The following is a 23,735-nucleotide window of genomic DNA, read 5'->3' as shown; positions in this document are numbered from 1 at the left end:
GTTTCTAAGAAGTGTTTTACTTAAATTTTTTTAAAATAGTTATTTTCTATTTTTATTTTTACTTCCTCATTTTCTGTTTCCGTTTTTCCCCAAGTGTCGGAAGAAAAACAGAAAAAACTGTCTGAGTATCAGAATGCAATAAAGAAAAAGAAAGTGAGAGGAAGACTTAATAAACCAAAACTTTAAAATTACTCAATTTTTCCAAAATCTAGGGAATAGCCAAGCTGACGCTACTAGCACTAGTTGTCCATCAAACGTCATCAACAAGGAAGAGTTAAAAGAGATTAGTTGCTACATTCTTCTGAAAAAAATTCTATTTGCTACATTCTTCTGAAAAAATTCTGTTTATTGTTTTTGCTGCAAAATTTTTAACAGTTTCAGCAACGTAAAACTGAGTAGTAACAATTAAAACCACTTAAATGCGCACTTAAAACTTCATGAAAAAAATAAAATGCATTTCTGGAATCTACATCTTTGGTCCGATTTCTTAGAACGATTACGAAAGAATAAACCTGTTGATTCGGAATTTTAAAATTTATTAAAAAACAAGAGACGTAAAAAATGTATAGAAATGATCACGAAATTTGACCCTATCATGTCTGTATCTATTAATAAAATTCAAAATTAAAAAATATGCTTCATTATCTTGAAGTTAAAATTTAAAATGAGACAATTAGCTTATTAGGGGATAATATAAAGCAAATTATTTTAAGTAAGGTCAAACAGGCAAAGTATTTTTCTATTTTACTTGATTGTAGCCCTGATGCCAGACATCAGGAGCAGATATTAATTTGTAATCTTAATTTAGAAAGTGCAAACATGAGTATTGAAGAAAGGTTTTTAGTATTTTGTGTTTCAACAGATACGACCGATGAAGGACGAACAACATTCTTAATAAAGACTTTAGAGGAAAACGGTTCAGATATTAGTAATTTACGCCGCTAAGTATACGACAATGGTGCAAACATAACAGGTAAACAATTTTCGAGTAATTATGCTCAAATCGTTGCTTTTCCGAATTAAAAAGTTAACCTCTGTTTAAGATAATATGTAACTGCACTTACCTTTTCTTATGTGGAAAAACAATAAGAACAAAGCAATCACAATAAAGATAAATATAGCACAAATTACTACACTTGCAACAATAGACACAAAATAAGGATTAAGCAATTTCTCGAATGCGTCTACCCTTACATATGCATCGGCATCAAGCATTTGCACGTTCAAATAAGAGAACACCAGAGACGAACTCCTGCCCTAGTTTTAACTTTCGGTTAAATAAGATAGTGTACTAGGAGGAAGGGACACTCAGAGCTGGCAAGCTCGAGGCTGCCTTAACACAGTTAAACGCCCCAGGCCCTAGAGGCCGCTAACCTATCAGTCCAGCTGACGAGGACTAAGCTGAATCAACAGGAATACTTAGCAACTCACATTCCATGTCCCCTTTCTGGAAGGATAGTAAAAATATCTGCCATAAAAAGAGGCCCCAAACCCGGACAACAGAACGAAGTCACTTAAACACTGTCAGACAGACCGGGCTTCCAATCCGGCCTGCTAACACTACGTCATGGTATCATCTTTAGGCGCCCGCAGGGAGAAACCAAGGAAGGATATGAATATGCAGTTTTGAGGCTCCAGGCGCCACCTGAAAATCTCAAGCAGTTTAAAGACTCGCTGAATCAGCCAACTCCATCGACGGGGGATGTTTCGCCCCGGACAACCATGAATATCTGACGATATAGCTCCACCACAACCAACGGAACGGACAAAACAGTACCATACGGTCCCTGTCGAGCCTGAAACAGCCATCGCCAGCGATGACTTCAGTCCTTTAGAGACTGATTTTAAACACCCGGGGCCGAGATTGCCTAGGTACAGATCCTTATCAATACTTCCCAGGTTTTACCTGAGTCGACCCCCGGAGGGTCGTTTAAATAAGACAAGAATTTTGTTATTTAGACAGGCAGCGAGATAAACTGCTTGTTTTAATGATTTTACCCGGCGCCTTTTTCTACTCAGCGTCGTCGTGCCCCGCACGACCTTGCACCTATTGTCGGCGCGGCTCTGGGCATTGTCTGTGATTCAGCCCAGTGGATCTGACGAAGTTAACAAGTCATATGGCTGGTGTTAGAACTTCAGACATATCCAAAAATTTAGCGCACAAGGACTGCTGATGAATGATAAAATGTATGTCTAATGGTTTTCAGCCACCATGATTTTCTACAGCCTTTGACACAAGAGTAACCACTCCTTTATTTTTACCATGCATGTTTCTGCTTTCTTCAATTGTAAGAGATTTCAAGTTTTTCCATCCAAGGTCCTTTTTATAAATGGCATTTTCAAATCCCTTAAAAATATCTTCCCCAGTAGTTGTATCATGAATACTATCAATATCAGGAAGTTTTTCATATACTTCATAGCTTTTATCTACATCTTGAATAAAAATCAACACCTTAGCAGTATCTGGCACATCTGTTGACTCATCCGAGGCCAGAGAAAACCACACAGGATGTCCATTTTGATCATACAGTTGAGATAATATATTTTCTGCGATGTCTTCTACTCTCCGAGCCACGGTGTTTGCTGACAAACTGACAGTTTCGAATAAATTTGCCTTTTCAGGTTACATTTCTTCGGCTACTGCAATTACGTATTCTTTGGTCATTTCTTCATCGGTGAATGATTTTTCCAAGTTTTACGATTTCATGAGCCACACGAAAGCTGTCACGATTTGCAGCCTCTTGTTCAGTATTGACTTTCGCAAACAATTATTGCTGCGATTGCAATCCGTTGTTCAAAGCTCCAAATGTTTCTGTTCGCAAACTTCCCAAATATTTTGAGTAATTTTTAAAATGTTTCGTTTCATAATGTTGTTTAATGTTGCATTCTCTGAGAACAGCTATGGTTTCATTGCAAATCAAACATAGCGCCTTATTACTGGACGGAGTCACGAAATATTGAAAGTTCTATTGAACTTTGAATGTGCTGCACTCGCTGTCTATTTTTCGCTTCTTTTCCGTATTAGCAAATCACACACAAAACAACAAAAAGTCAAATCAAATTCATGTTACGTATGGGTGTAAGGCGGTTCGAAGATGTCTTTTAAATGGGGTTACACACTACTTTATTTCACAACAGACAGTTTTGCTTCCTTTGCCTTCCCTAGAATGTTTAATTCTTATACGATGCTTTCGATTGGCCACCAGATGTCCAGAAAATTAAAACTGTTTTGGCCCTTAGAACTTACTCGAGTAATCAGTATGACCCTAAGGCTGGAAAGTTTGGGGACCCCTGCTATAGAGCAATAATTCTACTTAAGGAAATACCCATTATGCTTTAATACAACTGATAACTCTGTTTGTCTCGAAGCTGGCTGAGGGATATGTAATTAATATTATGATGATTAAGTTGTGAATTTAATATGGAGCCTTTAATAGCAAAATGAGTAATCTTTATTTCGTGCACATTCTCAAATTTTGTTGAAACATCGTGAATTTAGGTTCGTAATAAAGCGAAAAGTGATTTAAGTCAGTGAATTCATCTTTCATGAATATTGCATACTTAACTTTTTCGTAAGAATTTTTTTTTAACTCGAAGCAAAAAAACGAACATTTTATCGAATTGGAAATTTTACTTAACATAATTACATTCTTATCTCTCGCTATCATCTGCACCCTCACCCCAGGATTACGTATAGTGGCTTAGTATTGTACTCCCGGCTGTCGCAACTCTGGAGGCTTAATAACAGGAATCCGGTTCGAATTGCCAGAAAGGACAGCCTACGTTTCCCAGACGTTAGTGGCTTCAGCCATCCGAGTGGGTACCTTGACGGCCAGTGACACTGTCTATAACCAGGACTTAGAAGAGAAGGGCTAGCTCATAGAGCTTTTGCCCCTGAAGCAGAAAGTGAGAAGTGATGACGTAGTCATGATGACACTGAGCGCGGAGATGCAATTCACAGCTTAGAAATTAGCGTTTTTGAACCAGCGTTTAAAATGAGCGTTTAAAATGGCTATAATTTGGGAGAGACAATGTTACTGCTGTATGCATTTTGCACTGAACCATTAAAAAATTTAATAATACTTACTCAATTTTAAACTAATAGATAAAATGCGCTACTCTTTTAACATAAAGCTCCGTATTTTTTTTAACTATTATTATTATTCTTATTGTTTGCAGGTTTTTTATTTAATGCACGTTTATTTATAATCATTTCTTTATCTGCATGATAACTGAGAGAATTTTTATACTGCTTCTAAGATAACTATAATAGCAGCTATTTAAATTTACTCAAAAAACAACTTTACATTGACATAATTTTAAACATACAGTAGAAGTCCGATAATCCGGCACGTTCGGGACCGGCTCGGTGCCGGACTACCGAAAATTCCGGTCTATCGGGCGGTAATTATAAGAACAATTAGGTTAATAATTAAACTAAAAATACAGTATGCAAATACATACAACAAAGTTTATTTTACATTTCATATAATGTATGTACACGTACTGTAAAACATATTTCACTTAGATTTAAAAAAGTCACGAATGTCTTTTTGTTTTCTTGACTTTTGGCGTTTAGTATAAAATTTATTTCTAATGATATGGAAATCAATAATTTCTGAAGCACTGTAGCTAGTACTAGCCTCGGCAAAAGAGATAAACTTATTTAGTGATTCTGCAGCTTCTGCCCAGCTGATTTTTTCCTTTTCTTCCGTTTCGGCATCTGAGTCATTTTCTTCAAGATTTTGAGTAGGCTGAGGGATTACTACAATGTTGATAATGTCCTCATCGGTTAGTTCTTGTTCAACAGGCTCATTCTCGCCGATTAAAAGCCACTCCTCTACCTCATCTTCATGCAGGTTTTTCAAGGGATTGTCAGTACTTCTAATGACATCCAAAACTTTGGTCAGAGCGTCTTGATGGTTTTCTTCCTCATCAGTCTGTAGAGTTACGTCAGATGCAGGGTTTGCAGCTGGCCAAAGTTTTCTCCAGCATTTTTGGAGTGTTGTATTTTTTACCTGGTTTCAAGACTGTGCAATAGCGTAGACGGCATCTTTTACTGTAAACATTTTTTGAAAATCAGTCACGTCACAGTAGGCATTTAACAGGCCTTGAATAAGAGACCTTCTATAAAAGCATTTAAAATTTTGAATAACCCCTTGGTCCATGGGTTGAATCAAAGATGTTACGTTAAGTGGGAGCAGAGTAGCAACAATATTTCCAGAAACTAACTCATCTACTGGCGGATGGGCTTTGCAATTGTCCAAAAGAAGGATGGCTTTAGTATCTTCTGGTAGACCAAGGCTTTTGAAGGATTCCTTGACCTCAGGCACAAAGTGGTGAAAAAACCAGTCTTTAAAGAGGGCGGCAGTTATCCACGCATTTTATTGAGCATCGTATTGGACAGGCAAGTGTGTAACATTCTTAAAAGCCCTGGGTTTTGCAGATTTACCTATCACAAAAGGGGTCACTCGGTGGTTTCCAGACGCATTAGCACATAGCCGTTTGATGATTTCTAGTTTCTGATTGAGAGTCAGTGTTACGTGTTTTCGTTTCTCTCCTTTTGAACACGAAGGCTTAGGTTTTGAAAACATGGTCACTGTACTGTTAGAACGAAAATCACTTTTTCTATAAACAGTTTCAAAAGTTACGTTTACTGCGATGTGAAAGGACACAAAACAACAACGCACAAAAAAATGGCGAAGACGCTTCGTGATTGATTAACGGAGCTGCACTGCACCTGAATTTGTTGTGACAGCTGAGACTAGCCGGCCGCTAATTGTTTCCGAACAATACCGAGCGCTTTCGGATGATCTCGAACTACCCCGAAAACTTCCGAATAGCTCTCGAGCGGTTTTATTTGCTTTAAAGACACACTTTTGGAGAAAACCAAAATTTTTACAATTTTCCGGAGCGATGCCGGACTATCGGGCATTCCGGACTGTTGGATGCCGGACTAATGGACTTCTACTGTATATGACATATATGGCAAAATTTCTGCTAATCTACGTTTAATTTTTTGCCTAATTGTAAATTTTACATTAGCATATTTCTCTTCCGATTCAATATAATAATAGATATTTTTAAAATATTTTTTTAATTTATACTTACATCTATATTACAATTAAATAAATGTAAGATTGTTACCTTAATTTTGAAAATATAGCTTTACTCGCACTTACCTAAAACAGTTATTAAATTTTTCAAAAGTGTGAGTAAAGGAGGCAGGTCTTTTTATGCCAATTACTTTGATATCTTATACTATTATATTTTATCTAGAATGCTAATCTAGCACAAAATCGAATCAATAATTAGTTACAAAGGATACAATAAGAATAACTTTAATAAGTACTTAACAAAATTAGTTTATTAAATACTTGTTATTCTTGTTGGTACTATTTTGGTACTATTCATAATACCGAAGATATTATCGATTAACTCATAGAAGTCAGATGCTTTTTGATTTCCCGTGAGGTGGAGTTTACCTTTTGCGGTAGTTCTTGAAAATAATGTTTTCGCTGGAGCGATTTTTTGTCTCTCGTTTTCCTTGACCATTAAATAATTCGGTTTTAGTTTGTCACACAATTTGATTTCTTCCGAATCTCTATTTAAAACCTCTTTAATAATATCAAAATTTAAAACAGTTCCATCCCCTAGAAAAAAAGCCTTTATCTAAAACGTGGTTTCTCAGTAATTTGAGGCAGAGTGCGAAATGAGACCTCTGATTAAAACAAACTGCACATTTTGAAAAGAACCGAGAACTTGGTCCAGTTTAGAGTCATAGCAGAGTTTTCAATCTATATGCATTTCATCGAAAGTGAGAACTCATATTTTTTTCTACAGAATTTAAATATTCGCCTCTTTCCTTCTTTAGAATAAGAACATTACTTTGAATTCTTGGACTATACCAAAATTTAGCCACCATTTTTTTTTTAATTTGCTAATGCTAGGTAAAGAAATTCGAATTTTTTTCTTTCCAAAAATCATAGCTTTAATATGACAGAGCTCTTATGACAATACTTAAGTAACTTAAGAGTAGATATAAAAATTAAGCATCTGATTTTGTTTAGGAAAAAAAATTATCGCCACTATTATTATTGCTTCAGATCTTCCAATTTTAATGTACATGCCACAGGGGAAAATATTTACATTAATATAGCTATGAACTATGTATAATTGATCCCATTTGCAAAAGAGACCTAGTTTTTCATCATTATAAAATATTTTATATCTTTTAAAATGTGGCTAAGAAAAACTATTAAAAGAAACTGTATTTTAATACACTTTATAGATTTAACGCCCCTGGTGTGAACCCGGAATGGCGAATAGAGATAAGAAACATAAAAATGAAAAGGAGAAAAAGGAAGGAAAAAAAAAAAAAAAAGAAAAGGACAAGAAAGAAGAGACTGAACAAAATAAAGAAATGAATGAAGGAATAAAAGAAAAGGGAGATGACAAAAATGAAATAAATGCTAATGATGTAAATAAGTAATTAGTCATGAAAATACAAGTGAAGACTGTATGTGCAGTAATGAATGTGTGTGTATAAGACAAAATCTTGTGAAAGGAAACAGATTATGGACTGTAAATCAGAAAATATTGTAATATGTCATATTAAACTTCATCATGCTATTAAAGGCCACAGACGAACTAAAAGTAGAGATTACAAACAGAAATATACAAATAGTTTGCATACAAGAACCTTACGTTGCACAAGAGAAAATGTATGGGTTTCCTTACATGCAAGAGCATATTCTGATAAGAATGAGGAAATTAGAACTGCAATTTTTGTCTTTGATAAGAGACTTTCTATTATGCAGATCCATGTTTCAAAAGTTATTGTTGCAATTCTAATAGATGGAAAAAATCCTTGTGTTTTGATTACTTGTTATTTTTCGCCTTCACAGACTCACGAAGATCATTTACAATTCTTAACAACTTTGATAATGAGATTTGATAATTATTCAATAGTTATCAATGGAGATATGAATTGTAAACATATCCTATGGGAACAAGAAAGAATGGATAGCAGAGGAGAAATATTAGCAGATATTCTCTTGACGAATAAATTTATGATTAATAATAATAAAAATGAACTTCTGACATTTAGCTCCGCTTTGGGAAGTTTTTGGATTCATATAATAGCCTCGAGGGTTATAGGAAATTTAAAAATTTCAAACTGGAAATTTCTTGATCATATGATATTTCTTTAAGTCATCATAGATATCTCAGTTTTGAAATTAAAGATATTGAAATTCAAGATTATATAAGAGATGAAATAATTCGAAAAATGTAAAATGGAGGCAATATAAAGAAAACTTGAGTGAAAAAGTTGAAGATTTGTAATTGTTAGAAGACATTGATGAAATTGTAGAACTTATAAATAAGATAATTTGAGAAACTTATACTGAAACAACACATAAGAAAAATTTCAGTTATAAAGAAATAGAAAAATTATTCCCCATAGTTGAACATGGATTTAGGTATCAACAGAAAGCAGGTTCAAGCACTTAGAAGAAAGTTTCAAAGTTCTTCGGAATGTTATACAGTAGAGAATAAAATTAATTTTAAAAAGATTTCACCCAGTATAGGAAAGATATGCAACAAGATAAAGAAAATTATTGGAAAAATATATGAGACAATATTACGACTCATAGTCTCTTTGGCACTCATTTTAAAATTGCAAATGAGAAACAGATCAATATTGAGATTATTGTAGAAATAAAAAAAGAATAATGGTATAATGTCCGATAGCATGTGAGAAGCAATAAAAGCTATTGTGGACGTTTCATTTCAAGATGGATGAAGGAGAAAATGAAAAGGAAATTCATAAGAAAACTCGAAAATTGGCAAGCGAAGTTCCAAAATGGGAATAGGATATTTCTTCTGAGTGTCAGGAAATTCTTAATTTTTGAGAATATGAGAAGAAATAAGCCTCCAGGACCTTATGGAATTCCTTTGTAACTGTTTCAAAAACTTTGTTTTGTGAATAAAAAGTTGAGTATTAACCTTTTTAACAGATGTTTCGAAAAGGGTTGTTTTCCGAAAGCTTGGAAAACTGCTTGTTTAATCCTGTTTTCAAAACCAGGCAAAAATCCAACTAGGCCTTTGGCCTGTAGACCTATATTTTTATTGTGAACCTTTGGGAAAGTTTTGGACAAGTTGACTAATGAAGATTATGCTTTCATTTAAAAAATAATAAATTCTTGAATGAAAGTCAGTGTGTATTTACGTTTGGAAAAGATATGGTGTTAGCAGGGCAGTCAGTAGCGGAGGTGCAGCGCGTAAAAGTACGCGGAGGGGGGGGGCGGACTCTCGCGATACTACGCCTAAATATTTTAAATTCATTAAATTCATTTTAAATACTTGTCGTATGTAAGTACGTTTTATGCAATTTTTCCTATGTAACTACTTAGTGAGTATGAAATGAAAATTTTATTAATCATGAGTACCTTTTGGAATTTGGGGGCAGCAATCTTGGGAAAGTACGCGGGCAGCCAATGGCCTAGGAACGCCCTGGGTGTTAGCAATTGAAAATATAAAAAGAATTGTGGTTGAAATAAAAAGAGTAACCTATATACCTCATCGATATTAATAGATATTAGAAATGCGTTTAACGAACTCTGGTGACCTAGTATAAAGGAGAATCTGCTTAAACTAAAATGTCCAATAAATTTGTAAAAATTTATCTCTAGTTATTTAGAAAATTGAAAAATAATATATAATAGAAATAGAATAAGCATAGAAAAATTACAATAAAGGTCTGTCTCCAGAGGTCTGTCTTCAATCCTACTTTATGGAATTTGGTTGTACATAAGTGTGGCGGTCTCACAGCTTGAGATTAAAATTTGACGAGAGAATAAAGTTAAAAGCTTATGCTCATGACTTTTCATTACTGATTTCAGGAGGAAGCAGATTAGTAATAGAGGACAGGGCGAGAAACGCTTTGGATATTTTCTGTTAATGGAGTGATGAAAATATGTTGGAAATCATTGACGGTAAAATAGCTATGGTAACTTTTCCTAACATTATCCCGTCCACTTACAATATCATAGAAAAAGATTAATTTATTAGTAAAGAGACTATAATGTATATGGGAATAACTATGGATACAAACCTCAGTTGGATTCCGCACTTGACAAATGTCAAATTAAAGGTATGTAAAACTGTTAATAAATTAAATAGATTAGTAAATAAAGACAGGTATAGAAATAAAAGTATACTTAAAGAACTGTATAAAAAAGAATAGAAAGAATCATTTTATCTAGTCCTCCCGGGTGGAGGAACAGGAAAGAAAAGACAAAAGTTAAACTGTTACAGATTCAAACAGTGGTCTTGCTGTCTATTACTTGATGCTACAAGACAGTATAAAAAAACAAGCATACATGTCTTAGCGGAAGTTATTCCCGTTGACTTGATGGTAGATTTAGAAATTCAAACTTCTTTGGTACAATGTATGGAAAGAGACATAATTTAGTGTGGTTTAATTGTAAACCAGGCCCATATTGATGTAAAAGAAAATAATATTATTGTCATTTCCAAAAAATAAAGAACTAAACATGAGAAAGAAATATTCCACAAGGATATGGTTTAGAGCAGCGGTTCTCAACCTTTTGACTAACGCGTACCATCTAAACAAAAATTGAAAACCTTTAGTACCATCACTACAATATACTAATATCATCACCACTCTTGAACAAAGCTCAGTTCGCGTAAATTTACGAGTGTTAGAGAAAAAACTCAATCAGGATGTTGGGGTTTTAATTTTTTAATTTAATAGTTAAAAATACTTTGCTTCTTTTTGCGTACCACTCATTTTTCTCTTGCGTACCATCGGTTGAGAACGCTTGGTTTAGAGATTTTTCCTGATGGCTCGGTGATAGATGAGAAAGCAGGAGCTACCTTTGTAGTTTACTATAATGAATAGAAATCTGAAGACAAAGGTTTTAGATTTAATGCAAAAAGTACAATTTTTTAGGCTGACTTATAAGCCTTCAAAGAAGCTTTAAGATGGGCTGGTGTCTGGATAGTAAAAAGTGATTTGGCAAACTGCTCTGTTTTAATCTATACTGATTCTCAGTGTATGCTGAAAGCATTAAACTTCAGAAAATGTCTGGCTAGAACGATAACTGAAATAAGAAACAAAACTGTGGAATCTGTAGAAAAATATAATTTGAAAATAAATTGAGTAAAAGGTTACGCAGGAATACTGGGAAATAAAGCAGCAGATCATACTGCAAAAGAAGCAACAAAGAAGACTGGTTTAGAGATTTTCTCCGCCATCTCAATGGATTACGTAAAAACATTAATGCAAATTCATCTCAGGTTTGAGGCCAGGCGAGCCCAGTGGTTGCATTCTCCACATTCTCCATGCGTAATATGAATGTAAACCAGTTTGCCTTAGAAAGTCACCAGCGGAAACATCTCTCTCCTTAGGCAGATAGCTCTTGTGTGTTTTGTCATATTCAAATAACCTAACCTAACGTTAGATAATATAACGAGGTTTCAGAAAAGAAGAAAAATTTTGAAGAATTTAATTTAGTTTAAAATCAAAACACTGTCAAATTTTTAAATAAAAATCAAAGCTTTGATTTCTAAAATACTGCAGATTTGAATATTATTAATTTATGCCTTTACTAAGACTTTTTATACATTTAAACCATAAAAGGATATTCCGTTTTTTTACTTTACTTGCACTTACATGTAATGCTTTAATCTATATTCATATTTTGATATTCATTCTACAGCAGGACTCGGAAACCTATGACTCGCGAGTAGAGAGAAAAAGGAGAGTTCCAGCTCGGGAGCTTTAGGGAGCAAGAGTTGAGGGAGCTCCCGAGAAAGAATGGTCAGCCGTGAGAGGGAGGCTTATCTGAAAATGGGGACAGGGAGCCTTATCAGGAGGTGATTTAGGCATTTAGTAGTTATATGATAATGTGTAAACCAGAGTCGTAGCTTGGGTTTTCAGCGGCCAGGGACAACTGAAGATTTCGCGCCCCCTACTGCTTGCCAAGGATGGAAAACATTTAATTCAAAAATGTTGTAACATCAGTTTGGCGCCCCTTGGATTCTGCGCCCGGGGACAGATGCCCCCCTTGCCCCCCTCTAGCTACGCCCCTGGTGTAAACTTGCTTATTTATATTGAATTTTCTTTGGAAAATAATTATGTTCTTACTTGCATTTACCCGAAGGTTGAATGTCTATAATACTGCTACATATAATGGGTTTCATACAGACATTCTAAACCAAATCATAAGTTTATTAAAATACAAATCATATTGAGTACTATTTCTTAATTTGGTGATTTAGACATTTATATTCATGTTATCACTTAGTTATTTATATTGAATTCTTAAAAACATATATGAAGTAGGTGTATTAAGTGACAGATACAATTATTTTCTTTAAACAGAAATTACTATATAATAAAATGTTTCCTTCACAGTCTTTAGAAGATAATTATTTTCTTACTTATTTATGACTGAATATCTACAAAACTGCCACATGTCATCACAATTATATTTTACTGATTTACCGGAGGTGATTTCCTTCGTTAATAAATTTTTAGCCTTTGTGTTTTTTCTTCGTATACCAACTGTTTTACTACGTATATAATGTTTATTTCCTAGGCACCTTTAACGATGTTTATTTTCCAATTTAATGATTGAGGAATTCTATATACTCAGAATTTCACCTTATTTCTTAAATCTTCTTTTCATAATATAAATATACTTTCCGTCATCTTAATTACATTACTCATTTTTTATTATTAAATTCATTTTACCCAGAGTTTTTTCATACTTGTTAGCCATACTTTAAACTTATTTGTTATATTTTACGAGTGTAATTACTAAAACGCGCGTTTTGTGTGTTATATTATTCAACTTTAGATGTAATTTTTAACTTTTTTCGTTCTTTTTAACGTTAGCGATCTTCAACATAGTCTTTATTTGACATAATTCCTATATTTTCTGATCATATAGATGATTTGTATTTAATTTTAGATGTAACATTTCTAGCTTGTTTTGTACATTTTAAACTTCACATTATTTAATATACTCTAATTTTCAACCAATTTATATTTTCCCACTATATACATGACTTTTACTTGATTTCTCTCATTCATTTTAACCTCCATAATTTCCAATATAGTCCTAATTTTAACATAATTCCTATATTTTCACATCATATACCTGACTTTTATTTAATTTTAGGTGTAAATTTTAACTTCTTTTCTATTTTTTAACACTTTTAGTTTCTAACATACTCTAAATTTTAACTAATTTGCTACATTTTCATACTATGTACACTGCTCAAAAAAAAAAAAAAAAAAAAAAAAAAAAAAAAAAAAAAAAAAGGGACAGTGCTATATCTCCCGTTCTACTGGATCGATTGACAAAATTCAAACTGCGTTTTTCATGTCTCGAAAGCGCGACTTAGGATATATATTAGATTTATATATAGCACTATTCTAACATAGGTATTTTGACACAAAATCGGACTTTTTCTGAAATAACATACCAATTTTTTTACATATTTCGATTCTACGACTCAAATTATGCCAGAATACCAAGTTTTGTAAAAATCGTACGAATAGTTTTTAAAATATTGGCTCTCAAAATTTTAGCTCCTCAATGTTAATTGAATTTGGCAAATATTTATTAATATCTCTTTTTTTATTAAACTTTTTTGATTTTTTCTCTCACATTTCGAAATTTTGGTTCATTCCAAATAAAATTTACCCATTTTTTGTGTTTTATTTTTTAAATTTCTATTTTTAAATAATTTCTATAAATTTTTCGAAAAAAATTTTGAATTATAACCTATAAAATTTTTACCATCATCTTAAAGTAGGTGTATTTTTAAGCATATCTGCAAAAAATTAGACTTTTTTATTCAAAATTTTCTAAGATATACACGAATTTACATAATTTCGCGTTTTGAAATTTGGCACCTTTTTTTTGAGCGATAATAACGCCAAATGTGGTCTATGGATTTTTGTTACAATGAATTGCCACAGCTATTTTTAACCTTAAACTTCAAGTAAAATTTTACGAAGAATTAATTATATGGCATTTTTTCCCTCAATGATGCGTAATAAATATTTATTAATACTATATGAAAGGCTATTTTTTAAATTATAGATGATATTATTCAAATTTTTAAATTTTTTTTTTAAATTTCTCTCGTATCTTTTCTTTTTTTTTTTAAATTTAAGAGTAAGTTTTTGTAAGAATAAATTTTTACCTTCGGCGTTTTATCGTCTGCTACTTTACTTCGTTTAAATCGAATTGTCTAAAACTGAGAATTTTCGTTTGATATTTATTTGAATTTTATGACATTAACTGCATAATTTATTTCTAAACAAACTGTTGCTTTTGAAGTGGCTGAAAGAGCGGCTTGATACTATCATCCATATTTTTAAAGCACAATATATTTTTATAGAAACATAATATTTAGAATAATCATTTTTTTATAAAAGTCAAATTATGATATAAACATACAACCCTCTAGAGACTGAATTAATGGAAGTTCAATGGTTATGTAGAAATGATCTGCAGCTACTTAATGGCTGGATAAGTCAGCAGATTCTGTGGACAAGTAAGAATAATTATATAAACGACACCAACATTCTGGATTCAATAAACAACGAGGATACGATGCTTATTAAACGAATTTAAGAAGTTTTAAAACATAAAAAATCAACTAATTTTTTATCCTAAAATGTATTTTTGCGCGTAGCGTATTTTCATTATATACTTAAAATTCTAATTTAGAATGTAATTGTCAAGAACTGAATCCTAATCATCAGTAATATAATAAGTAATTATTACGGTTATTAATAAACCCTTCTTCTGCAAATATTTCAAAAAACTTTCTGTTTGAATGAAAATATTTTTCTATGCAAATATTTTTAATTTTATATTAATCAAGATTGCACACCATATTACTTATTTCCACTTCAATTCTTACCGTCAGTTCTAGTAGAATTTACAAATCAATTATATTTAATTAAGGATTGGATTGGATTATTTAATTATGGCAAAGCACATGAGGGCTATCTGCCTAAAGGGAGGGATGACTTCGTGGAGGACTTTCTAAGGGAAACTGGCTCGTATACACGTTACACATGGGGAAAACACGAAACCGCCCATGCAGCCAGCCCGTTCGCGGGATTCGAACCTCAGACCGAACTACCAGTGTTCAGCGTCTTTACCGCTCGGCCGCTGGTGGGCTATTTAATTAAGGAATGATCATCTAAGTTTAGAAACAGCGTACCGTAACAGCAATTCAATTACTGGCGCCGTATCTTTCATGTTACTCCCGATTGGCAAGCTACATGAGTATTCGGGATAGTAACTTCACTTGGAAATCGCGCTTAAACTAGGTTAGTGGTTATTTGAACATAGAAAGAACATGGGAGCTATTTGATTAAGATGCTTTCATAGAGAACCTTTGTAAAGAGAACCTAGAAAAATACGAAAACCAACCATGCAGCCTGGGTTAGACTTCGCAACAAACAATTAGTATTTAAAAATCTTCAAATTTTAGGCAACTGGTGAGGCTCCAATTAAATCTCCAATTTAATATTTTATTTGTAAATATTTAAATATTGTTGTATTCTTAGACACGAAAAGCAGAATTTAAGTTTTGTTAACTCGTTAGTAAACTACCAAGCCGTAGTGCAAATGAATATTCAATTTCTTTTGCAATAATTGTATTCACTTAATATCCTTGGAATATGAGCTAAAGAAGGAACGTTCTCGGAAGATTAAAAAAGTGTTTAAATCCAGTGATATTAGGTTTGTCTTACAAGCTCAGGATCAAAATGATTCTGCAATTGCCCGAGTAGTTGACTTGTAAATGGATGTGAATTAAGCAGAGGACTTTTAATCTTACGTTATTCAGCCAGAAAACGTATTCCAAATGTTTTGTATTGCATGACAATGCCTCTTTTCATTATTCAGTAACCAGTCGGAGAACCGCTTGTGTTTCGAAAATAAGTATGTGTACTCAATCGTCCTGCATGTTCTTCAAATTTGTCTTCTTGTGATTTTTTTTCTTTCCCAAAAACTAAAGTTGCCTCTCAAAGGAAAGTTTTTTGACATTGAAGAGACAAAATTAATATGACATCTACTTTTAGAGGCATGTCAAAAACAGATCTCTACAAACCTTCTCTTCCATTACATGTTGTGCAGTCAAACAAAAAGTTACATCAGCGTAAATTCTATAATCTATTTTTATTACACTCTGATTACTTTATTAACATACAGTGAATATATACTAAATCTTTTACTTTAGCTTAAGTAATTCGAAATTTTTGACGGAATTGTTGTCGGAACTAGGACTTAGAAGATAAGTCAAATTAAATATTTCGATAACCCAATAAATTCAAGTTCGAAATTTCAATATTTTATTTTCGGAGGGAGGGGAAATGTTTTCAGTTTTGGTCCATTATACTAAGTATATTTGCTTCGATTTTTTATTTTTCCATAAAAGCGAAAATTTTACGCATGGTATACATATAACGCATAGCTTCAAATTAAAATTTAATAATATACAGAGTGGTTATAATTAAAGTTCCACATTGAAACGGTCATAAAAGGAAAACTACTGGATCAAATGTTATCAAACTTGGAAAACGTGTAAAGGAGGTCATGGGAATTTATTTTCCGCGAAAAAAGGAAGTTAGAAACCTCACCACCAGGGGGGAAATGGCGCTGTATGCAATATTGTTAAACGAAATATGGGTCGGAATCTAACTTAACCTTTTGTTAAACGGGTTTAATATGTTGTATACCCTTAAGAAACTTTGAAGTAGGCAAATTACCATTTAAAGACGTTAAATTCGATAAATGTCGAGTGCGCCATCCCTGTAAGTGAGAATTTCGTCCGTGAAAACCACGAATTAGCGATTAGAAATTGTGAGATCGCAAATCACTCTCACAAGTGCGTACAATCTGGACCTCGTTTTCTTACAGATCGCTAATTTGTAATTTTTTAAGCCTGAATTCGGCACTAAAACATGAAGATACTGATTCAAAACGCTTTTAATCGATTTGGGCCAAAGAAATCTCTCAATTCAATCTAGTTCCATTGCATTCGATTGCATAACAGTCATTTCACACCGTTTACTGTTGAATGACAGCTAGTTTTATAACAGAACCATTTTTTTCTGAAGAGCAGTCGACAGCTGGACCACTGCGATTGCAGCTCACTTAGAGTCAATATTAAAATGTTTCGTAATACATGAACTGCAGTAATGTGGCATTTTAGATACTACGATTTTTATGCAGGGCTGGGCACCACCTCAAGAGTGTCGCATAGTTACTTAGGCAACATTTCACGAATGAACGTCTTATAAGCCAACACTTCCCCTCTTCCCACCAGACCTCAACCACTGTGACTTTTGTCTATGAGGTTATCTCAAAAGCACTGTTTATGGTGATAATATAAGCAATTTGGCAGAAATGAAAAATGTGATACACTGATAACATTCCTCCTTCCCTTAAAAAATCCTTCACGAAGGCATCCCTCCCTTAAGGCAGATAGCCCTCGAGTGCTTTGTCGTAATCTAATAAACCAAACCAAAACCAAACCTGATATGCTAAGAGCTGCTGTTGAGAATGCAGTAACATAATTTAACTTGCTTTCGGAAAATGCTGGACGCTACATTGAACATGCTTTGTAACACGTTTCGGAAAATATTAAACACATTTTAAACAGATGCTTTCGTGTCTTATTTCATTTAACAATATTGTATACAGCGCCATTTTCCCCCTGATGGTGAGTTTTTGAACTCTTTTTTTCCCGCCGAAAATAAATTCCCATAACCTCCTTTACACGATTCCCAAGTTTGATAACATTTAGTCCGGTAGTTTTCCTTTTATGACCATTTCAAATTGAAACTTTAATTATAACCACCATGTAAATTAAACTTTAAAAGTTTGACAGTTTGGTTCAAGTCCCAGCTTTAAAAATATATATATAAATATAATCTTTTATATTAATCCTCTTAGAAAGAATGTTTTAAGAAGCTAATTTTTCTCTCGCGTTATAGACTGTATAAAAAAACATGATCTTTAGTATGATTTAGATTGTTTCAGCCGATATAAGAATCGGGTTTTTCTGTGGTACAGAATAAACCCTGCTGGACTGTTTTATTCCTTTGTCATTTAGCAAAAATCTTTTAATTAAAATATTTATCCTTTGGACTTCGCTTTAAACTTTATTTATAGCTAAAATGACTAGAAAACGAAAAGCTGTCTTTAGCTGAAACGCAATTCATATAATTGATATTTTAAAAAATTGACAAGATTGCAAAATGTATGGAAGTCTAGCAGTCGAAAAATCTTAATTTTCTTGTGTGAGCACTGAAAATAACTGTAGAAGGAAAGAAGAAAATTAGGGAGAAAAGTAAGCAAAAATTTGCAGGGAAATTTGGCTGTCAGACATACCAAGATGTTCAAAAAGTTGGACGCTTTCGAATATACTTTCAGGATACTTCAAAGAATTTAGGTGTTTAAAGAGAAAACACTTGGACGTGTACACCAGCAAATACCATCAATTGAGCTTGTGTTAACAGAAAAGACAAGACGATATCATTGCAGATTAAAGTGAAGAGCGACTGGTTTTAAACTATATGGTTCTGTAAATTACGTTATAGAACATCATATCGTATCATAAATGGTGAATCCCATGATTTTCTCAGTCGAATTATTTGAAGATTCAGGAGTTTATCCAGTGATGTATGTGGATGTCACCTAAAGATGTTTTTTCCCCTTCCTGATGAAACAGCGGCCGAGCGGTAAAGTCGCTGAACACTGGTAGTTCGGTCCGAGGTTCGAATCCCGCGAACGGGCTGGCTGCATGGGCGTTTTCGTGGTTTTACCCATGTGTAACGTGTATGCGAGCCAGTTTCCCTTAGAAAGCCCTCCACGAAGGCATCCCTCCCCTTAGGCAGATAGCCATAGTGTGCTTTGTTATAATAAAATAAACCAAAACCTTTTGATGAAACCAGTCATTCCTTTCATCTCATACCTTCAAAATGTTTGGCCTCTAAAGACTGATAAAGGCTCTGACGAAATACTTCGTGAAGAACTTTCTAAGAGAAACCAGCTGTCATACGCGGTACACATGAGAAAATCCACGAGAACGCCCATGCAACCAGCCCGTTTACCGGGGTTCGAACCCCGGAGTGAACTACCAGTGTTCAGCAACTTTACCGCTCGGCCGTTTGTGGGCCTTTATGAAATGGAAGGCGATAACTTTATTTAAAATGATTGTCAAAAATACCAAAATGTTTCGAAAAGTTGGATACTTTTCAATATACTTTCAGAATGCTTAAAGAAAAAGAGAAGAAAAATAAATTTTTTCGTAAAATTTAGTATTCGTATTTTTTTAAATTTAAAACTTTTTAATCTTATGATATTTGATTCTTGCGATTTCAAAAATAAAATATTTGACTAAAATATGAATAACATTTTAAGAAACCAAATGTAGGATAAAATTGTGTAAAGCAATGGGCACAATGATAAAACGGTTTAAAGCAGTGTATGCAAGTCATCCTAAGTTAAAATATCGGTTATACATCTCTCTTATTTATATATATTTTTTCTGAACGGAACATCGAAAGGCGTGTAAAACTGTGCTTTACTGTATTTTTTCTTTTAATATAGTATGCAGTTTTCAAACGCATCGTAGTCTGGGTTACAAAGTATTCTTCCGAAAGAAACGCAGTTCAAATAAATAAAATCAAATTCTGGAAAATTGATATTAATAAATATATTTAAAATGCTCAGTTCGAAGGAATAAATAGAAAATTTTAAAACAATTATCTGAAGAGACAATGCAACACAAACAATTAAAATAAAAGTATAAAAATTTAAAAATGACCTAAAATAATAACTATGACGAAAAATATATATAAAGAAAACTATTTGAAAAAAAAAATAAACGCTGCACCTTTATTTACGCAGTTCGAATAGGTAAATAGAAATTTTTAAAACAGTTATTCGGAAAAAAAAAAAAAAAAAAAAAAAAAAAAAGCGTGCAACTTAAACAATTAAAATGAAATTCGAAACAGAAAAAATTGCTTAAAATAATAAGTTATAATTAAAAATATAATATAAAGAATATTTGGAAAAAAGGAACGATGGTGACTTTTTTTCCTCTCACGGGAAAGGAAACTAGGTTGCCATATATTAAGAAGTTCGCCAAGTAAAGTATTCTTGGCGCAAACTGACAAAAAAGTGCCAACATAAATTTGTGAATTTCTCCGTAAATTTCGATCCAAATTTTACAAAATTTCATATTTAGGCGTAATTTGAGTCGTAGAATCGAAATATGTAAAAAAATTGGTATGTTATTTCAGAAAAAAATCGATTATGTGTCAAAATACCTATGTTAGAATAGTGCTATATATAAATCTAATATATATCCTAAGTCGCGCTTTCGAGACATGAAGAACGCAATTTGAATTTTGTCAATCGGCCCAGTAGATCGGGAGATATAGGACTGTCCCTTTTTTTTTTTTTTTTTCTTTTCTTTTCTTTTTTTTTTTTTTTTTGAGCAGTGTACATGACATTTACTTGATTTCTCTCATACATTTTAACCTTCATAATTTCCAATATAGTCCTAATTTTAACCTAATTGCTATATTTTCACATCATGTACCTGACTTTTATTTAATTTTAAGTATAAATTTTAACTTCTTTTCTATATTTTAAAGTTTTTAGTTTCCAACATACTCTGAGTTTTAACTAATTTGGTATATTTTCACATGACTTTCATTTAATTTGTAGGCCCACCAGCGGCCGAGCGGTAAAGTCGCTGAACACTGGTAGTTCGGTCAGAGGTTCAAATCCCGCGAACGGGCTGGCTGCATGGGCGTTTTCGTGGTTTTTCCCATGTGTAACGTGTATACGAGCCAGTTTCCCTTAGAAAGTCCTCCACGAAAGGCATTCCTCCCCTTAGGCAGATAGCCCTAGTGTGCTTTTCCATAATTAAATACACCACCACACCATTTAATTTGTAATGACTTTCTTATGTTTAAAACCTTCGTAATTTCAAATATACTTTTAATTTTAGCTTAATTCCTATATTTTCTGACCATATATATGAATTTTATTTAATTTTAGATGTAATTATAACTTGTTTCGTACATTTTAAACCTTCGTAATTTTTTAAGTACTCTAATTTTGAACTTGCTTATTATATTTTCCTACCATATGCCTGACTTATTTAATTCTAGATGTAAATTTTAACTTCTTTTCTATTTTTTATCGTTTTTAGTTTCCAACATACTAAGAATTTTAACTAATTTGTTATATTTTGACAAGACTTTCATTTAATTTGTAACGACTTTCATACGTTTTAACATTCCTAATTTCAAACAGGCTCTTTTTAGCTTAATTCCTCTATTTTCTTACCATGTATATGAGCTTTATTTAATTTTAGATCTAATTTTTAAGTTGTTTCGTACATTTTATACCTTCGTAATTTTTAAAATACTCTAATTTTGAACTTGTTTATTATATTTTCCTACCATACGCATGAACTTTAGTTAATTTTAGATGTAATTTTTATACTTTTCTGCCATTAGTTTTCTATAGTTTCCAACATACTCTAATAAATACTGCTATAGAAAGAAGATCCAATTCCTACTATAACTCTATGTATTATTTGCAAATAGAAAAGACATTCTAGATGATAACATATTACCCATATATTTTTAAAAATTTAGAATAATTTCAGTAAGGCAAATTATCTACAGAGTTTTCAAATACGGATATACAGGAGTTTGACAAAAATATGGAAACGCCTTTAAAAAAACATGTTTCTTTGCTTAATATGGTGTAGGAAACCCGTTGGCATCCAAAACAGCTTGCAGTCTTCTCGGAACGGATAAATACAGTTCCTGTATGTTTGCCAAGGGAATATTATACCATTCTTCCTGCAAAACGGTGGCAAGTTCAGATAACGATGTTGGCGGTGGATAACGAGAACGCACTTTCCGTTCTAATGTAGACCACAAAGGTTCGATAATATTCAGGTCTGGTGACTGTGGTGGCCAGGGGATATGGGACAACTCATCCTCGTGCTCAGAAAACCAGTCCTGGACAATGTGAGCTGTGTGAACAGGGTCTTTGTCGTCTTGGAAGACACCATCACCATCGGGGAACAAAGTTTGTACCATGGAATGAACTTGATCGGTCAAAATGTTCACATAAGTCTTGGCAGCCATGTGCCCTGACACAGTTATCATGGGGCTAGCAGAGAACCACGATATGGCTGCCCAAACCATAACAGAACCCCCGCATTGTTTCACTCTTGGCAACAAGCAGTCTGTATTATAGGCTTGAGATGGCATTCTCCAGACGTAAACTCGGCCAGAAGTGGGAAACAATGTGAAAAAAAGACTCGTCAGACCATATTACTCGCTTCCACTGCTCTATAGTCCAGGCTTTATGACTTAAACACCACCTTTTCCTGTTATGGGCATTAGCATCACTGATGAGTGGCTTCTCAATTGCAGCACGGCCAGCAATTCCCTGTTTATGAAGCTCCCTTCTAATTGTTTTGGTACTCACAGGGTTCGGTAACACAACATTCATTTCAGCAGTAACTTTTGCAGCTGTGGTCTTCTTATTTTTCGTCACAATTGCCCTTAATGATCGTCTGTCACGATCACTCAGGACATACTTTCGTCCGCGCTGTGATTTAGCAGATGATGTTTTTCCGCTTTTCAAATATGCGGAATAAATCTTCGATACAGTACCTCTTGAAACACTAAACACCTCGGCTACCTTGCTTACGGAAGCACCTACCATACGTGCTCCAACAATTTGCCCACGTTCGAAGTCTGTTAACTCTGACATAATGCAATGACAACCTCACATAACAGTACTCCGACAACAACTGAACTGTTTAGCACATTTACGAAGTTGTATAGGTGGCGTCAGTAGTCAAAAACGCCAGCGCCACCTACATATTTCATTAAAATCAATCTTTCTTTTAAAACATGCATTTCACAAGGTGTTTCCATATTTTTGTCCATCCACTGTATTTCTGAAAGAAACTGCCTAACATACCACCATTTACTTCTAAATCATTTAAGTAAAACTAATCAATTCATAAAATATTTGAATTTACGATAAGTTTTAGTACATCTATACAGTTATTTAATTCATGAAGCACTAAATTTTGAAAATAATAAGAGTGAAAATATCACTATTTCAGAATTTAGGAAGAGATCTTCAATAATGAGAGTGAACATATACCGAACTTCATGCAAGATTTTTATCGTTTCATACCAAACATTTCACTATTTCGTAGATTCTAAGAGCATAATCCATTCTTTTTCAAAGAATATAAATCGTTTCACATTAATTAGAGAGTGCCATACGAATTTAATTGCAGGTGCTTACTGAATGACACTAAAAATTTCATGGAAAAAATCAAGCATTTTTCATGAAAATTTGTGAATAACAATGATATCTCATAAGAGCTAGAAGACAATGAGATCTAATAGATCTAGAAGTGCAATGAAACAGTATCAAAAATAGAAAACTACTTTAAAAATCCTAATTCCCATTGAACATTTTAGACATTCTTATGTAAAGTTATATCCGAAGTTATATTACTTCAGTCGAACTTGGAGACTAAGCAGATTTATTACATGATTTGATACATTTCTGGTATTTTTCCGAAAATAGAAGTTTATAATTTTCATA

Source organism: Stegodyphus dumicola, chromosome 7 (genome assembly GCF_044657685.1).
Source record: "Stegodyphus dumicola isolate Sdum_Otavi_A_Nest chromosome 7, ASM4465768v1".
Classification (NCBI taxonomy): domain Eukaryota; kingdom Metazoa; phylum Arthropoda; class Arachnida; order Araneae; family Eresidae; genus Stegodyphus; species Stegodyphus dumicola.
Note: the sequence above shows the minus strand (reverse complement) of the source record.